Genomic DNA, 5,000 nt, shown 5'->3' with positions numbered 1-5,000 from the left:
CAAATATCCTGGATCGTCACAAAATGCTTTCATATTTCAATACTGAGCTAGATAGTGAAATTATGGTTGCCTAGATATGGACAGCTGCTTTGGTAAGTATGTTGTAATTTGGAGATTAAATATTTTTTATATAACTGATAATGGCTTATTAAACAGCTTACCATTTCATTAACATATATTCATTGATGTTGCAGGTGATAGCAGCTTTTTTTGAAAAATGATTTTGTGGTCTTTTATTTAGGAATCTGCAAAATTTAAAGGCAAGTAAATAGAATGCAGTGACTTAGCTAGTTGGAAGGGCTGCTAGAAATTGTTCTGAGATTAATTATTTTAGTTCATATGCATCACGGTACATTTCAGATTTTACCTTTGGTAATGTGAGGTGTAAAAAAAGCCATTGGACAAAGTCAGGCGTAGCCTGCAAGCGGTGCGTTGTGGGGTTTGAACAGACCACGGGATGCACAGGCGTCTGCTGCAGCAACTGGCAGCAGGTCTGAGAGAAACGGGAGAGGGAGGAAACACAGGCTGTTTGTGTAGAAAAACTCACAGTTTTGTCCTGTTAAAAACGACCTTTTTATTAGGGGAGAGGGAGAAGCATCACGTACTGTAGAAATTTTGGAGAGAGTAAGAATTACAGAGGAGTCAGCTGTAACACAACTGGACGCAGATCACTAAATGAGCCAACTGGGAGATACCTTTGATGATGAGGCTGGGCTTGGTGGCTGCACACAAATGTGTGTTGATCTAACAAACACTGTGTTTTCAAACCAGTTTAACTGGATTGTTTTCATATCAGTATAGTACAACTTACTTTGCATTAAATCAAAATAGAGCATTCTTATACCAGAATAAGGTTGGCACTTGCTGCAATCGAGCTGCAACCAGTTAACAAATACAGCTTATCTAGAGAAGTGCAGCTGGATGCACAGTTCGTATCCGAGGAAATGCTCCCTCTGCCTTTTAAGAGGCTGAGTAGTAAACAGAAGAAGGGAGTGACTTTGTCGACAGGGTTAACCCAGGCAGTTTCTAAATCCTTGTCCAGGGACAGAGCCGTGCACGGAAGCTGACTTTGATCCTGCTCCTCAGAGCTGGCAGAGAGGGAAAGCAGCTTTTGGGGATGCTTCTCCATAAACTTCAGTATAGTCTGGGATTAGCCATCATTGCCCGTTTGTCATTACCGATGAACTGTTTTTCTACGTGGTATGTTCCCTTTCAGCCTTACCCCTTTATACTCAAACCTTAATACATTATCCCATGCCAAGAAGTCCGAGTTCATCAAGGGCAGTGTTTTCCTTTTGGATCACTGCTGTGTTGTTCACTTATCTGCCCCCTCAAAAGAGTATCAGAAACCTCTGTCTTGGGAAAAGGAATTCCTGTGAGCATTTGGACCTAAATATCTGCTCACAAGGCACCGATGGGACTTACTGGTGCAATTTGCTGTGTCTGCTGAGGGCCTCCCTTACTGTCAGTACCCTCAAAATAAGATACCTCCTGTTTTTTTTCAGTGTACCCTAAATGAGATAGAATAGATAACGGTGATAAAAAGTAAGGACCGTGTGTTTAATGTTATTTGCTGAACATTGTGTGGAGTTAATGTCCAGAGGGTTCTCTGTATAAAAGCAAGATCAATCCCATGGTTGATTTGAAAAGCAGTAATAGCGAGGATTGTCCAGGTTACTTCTATAGCAGTGCTTGCTTATTACCTGTGTTGGCTCCTATCTCTGATGAGGGTTTCTGGACAGTAAAAACCCCAACAAGAAAAGTTGATGTTCTCTGCATCTTTTTACGATGTGTCATTAAGAATCCAAACTTTGTAATGGAGTCTACGTGAAAGAATTGTGCTATGTCGAAGGCACGATTTGTAATGCGTTAGAAGAATAACGTGCACCATTGCAACAGGAAGAGGCTTCCTTGCCAAATGTACTTGAATTTTATTAAGTCCTACCATCTGCTTTCTTTGTAGTATTCCTAATTTCCTGAGAAAAAGATCTAGGTGTTTTCTACTTTTAAAAAATTCCTTACAGGTCCAATTCATGATTTTTGTTTCCCATATTCTGTTGTTGTTTCTTACTGATACCTAGGTCCCTTGAGCTTCTCTGCATAGCCATGTCTAAGGAGAACCCAGCTGTCTTCAGTTCCTCTCTTTGCAGCGTCAGTGGGTTCCATCTCAAGAGAACTGCAGAACTGAGGCCTTCTGTTTCAGTCCCCTCCCAGGTTTGATACAGGACACTCAACAATGTTCCCTATTCTGAAAATTTTGTAGGCCACCAGAAAGGCTCCATTTTGTTTCAGATTGCCTTTTGAGTGATGAGGCAAGGTATATTACAAAGATGGTAGAGAGTATGTGTTTCTCTGAAAGAACATGCCTCTCTGCATTTGTTTTAAATGCTTTTTTAATGTTTTAGGGCTTGTCTACAGAGAGAGATTATATCATGTTATGGTAGGGTGGGAATTTAAAGTAGCAATTTTGAAGTAAATTAATTCAGAATCAAACATTCCTGTTCTGGCACAAATTAATCATGAATAATTAATTGCAAATAATTAATGAGGACTAACTATTTGGTATTTACAAGCCCTTAACAGTTTTAGTTCTCTCCCATGTCTCTCTTCCATGTCTCTCTCCGTCAGAGACATTTACTGGCAGTAACACCTCTAGACTATGTAAGAGGAAGCAGAACAAGTACACGATGAAGGTGCATATGTTTATGTATCATCTCTCGATGATAACTGTTCTGTTCTTTTAACCAAGCAAGTTGCTGGTATGTGTGCTTCTACTCGCTTGCCGTGGTGGTTGTGCAGAGTGTTCCTGTAGTGAATGGTTGTAGTAAATTTATGGACCAACATGTGACAACCACTATGTCACACGTTTTGCGGCCTGAAACGGACAAGCTCACGTTGTGAATGTTTCTGTCCTGTCACGGGACTGTGCTCGGATGTGGAGCAGACGCCAGCATGCTGACTGGCAGTGCCACAGGGCAGAGAGAGCAGTGCTGCCCACCATGCCCCGTGTGTCCCGGCTGGGGGTCAGCATGTGGGCAGCAGGGCCACAGCCGCCATGTTGTCAGGAGGCCCAGTGGCCGCACGGAGCTTGGAAGCTTTCAGGCCTGTGAACTTGAATGGGCATAGAAGGACCAGACTGAGCAGCTGGTATAGGCTGAGCTTTCAGCGTACGTGTACATGCACACACATGCATGCAGCGTACTCTGCTAGAGACATGAATTCATTGGAATGGGGCATACGTGCCGCTCAGAAAAATACCAGAAGGCAGTCAGCACCCCCATAGCTGGCTTGTTGGTTGTCCTTTGCAGGAACCCTGCTCTCACTGGTAAGCCCCCTGGTAGCAGAGAAGGGGCTCATACGTTCCCCTATTGTTACTTTATTAAAGATACAATAAAGTCTCTCCATGATTGTATCTGTTTGCCGTAGTGTCTACCAACCCTGCATTCAGATACGAGCCTGTGCGCAAAGCTGTAAATGAAGTATAAACCTGATTCCATTGTTGCGATGTGTTGCCAACACAGCACTTAACTACTACCCACCATCGACAAACAGTCTGGTGGTCACATCTGCATGTCAGTCCCATAAAAGGCAACCCTGAGACTGTCAGAGTGTGAGGCAGAGCATTAGTGATTTCAATTCTGTTTTATTTTCAACTTGAAATGGAGGAAAACAGACAAAAAACAAATAAGAAAGCTAAACAGTTGCGTGAGAGCTAGCAATTTGCTGGGCTCCAAGTGACAGTCACTGCATTATCATAATTGTCTCTTCTACATGATAGGACAGAAAAATAATAATGTCATTTTATTTATAGCTGGGGTGCCCCCTTTATGAGAGTCATACAAGTTTCTGCCAAGTGGAGTAGGTCAAATGACATCTTTTGATCAGGCCTGTCCAAAGAGATCAAAGATGAATGGCAGGTAATGGATATCCAATGACAAACCAAATCTAAAACAGAAATAAGGCTGCCAGAGTCTGCCAGTTACCCATTAAAGGCTCACCTAACTAAGGCAGGCTGTTTGACATGTTAGCCGACCACCTAAATCAGCCAAGCGTAGGTGCTAAAATTGTGTATTATCATTGGAAATGGCTATTATTTCCTCAGTAACATTTCTGTTAAGGCTTTGTTTGTGTAGGGCTGACCTGCAGTCAGAAGAAGTGGAGTCCTGAGTGAAGCAAAGCCTTCAGGCTCTCAGCGGGTCAGAGCTGTTCATAACCATTATCTATTTTTAATTGTTTCTTTCTAATAGAGAATTGACATCTTCTTTTGATTCTGCAAAAAGCTGCTTTTATATCCTCAGTGGATAAAGCTCTGTGTCTTTTATCACCAGTACATGAGAGACGAAGGTCCATGAGCAGTATCATTGTATTCCCGTAACATGGAGAATAATTTGGGCAGTATCCACGGGGGAGTTCTTGAAGAATCTGCTTGGGTTGGGTATTTTTAAAGACTATTTTACTAGGCGTGAAGCACCTACCTTACATCTAATTTTTTTTTTAAACCAAGATGGCATGAATACTAGGTTGAAAGAAAGTCAAGAGCACTTCTTGAAATAATACACAAAGCATTTTCTTAAGGTTGGTCTGGATAAAAACAGAACCTTCGTACTTGTTTGTAAACCTGTCTAGTATTTGATTCATGCAGGTAGTCAAAGAAACATAAAAATGTAGTTGCTGTCCAGAACATGTTAATAATCTGAAAGCTTTTGTTGCTCTACAGAGCAAAGAGAGACAGAAGGTGTTCCAAAAGTTTAATTATGCACTTTAAAACTTTTATGTAGAAAGTATGTCATGAGTGAAGTGGAGAATATTTGTTAAGTGTTTTGTCTGGAAAGTTTAAATGGATGTTTGATGAGTGTTCTTGTTAAGTAATTAGTATGTTTCCCTTTCTTTTAATAATCATAATCTATTCTCGCTTTCTTCTGCCCCTATTTTCATTCTCTTGGTAATCTAAAGAACATATTTAGAAGCATAATTAGTTATAATTAGAAGCAAACATAATT

General features: G+C 41.1%; 1 protein-coding gene across 5 annotated transcripts in view; it reads left to right on the top strand.

Moving 5' to 3' along the window:
• Positions 1–5,000, top strand: part of TSHZ3 (teashirt zinc finger homeobox 3) — a 67,575-nt gene that overhangs the window by 39,050 nt on the left and 23,525 nt on the right. The window contains exon 1 of one of the 5 annotated variants that reach the window (XM_080552280.1): positions 1–5,000. This exon is cut by the window's left edge and continues 5,799 nt beyond it; it is cut by the window's right edge and continues 897 nt beyond it. The exons of the other annotated variants lie outside the window; for them this stretch is intronic. The gene's annotated coding sequence lies outside the window, so the exon portion shown is untranslated. 5 annotated transcript variants of the gene reach the window in all.

Source organism: Anser brachyrhynchus, assembly GCF_964034855.1.
Source record: "Anser brachyrhynchus genome assembly, chromosome: 12".
Lineage (NCBI taxonomy): Eukaryota > Metazoa > Chordata > Aves > Anseriformes > Anatidae > Anser > Anser brachyrhynchus.
This window is presented reverse-complemented; position numbering and strand designations above follow the sequence as displayed.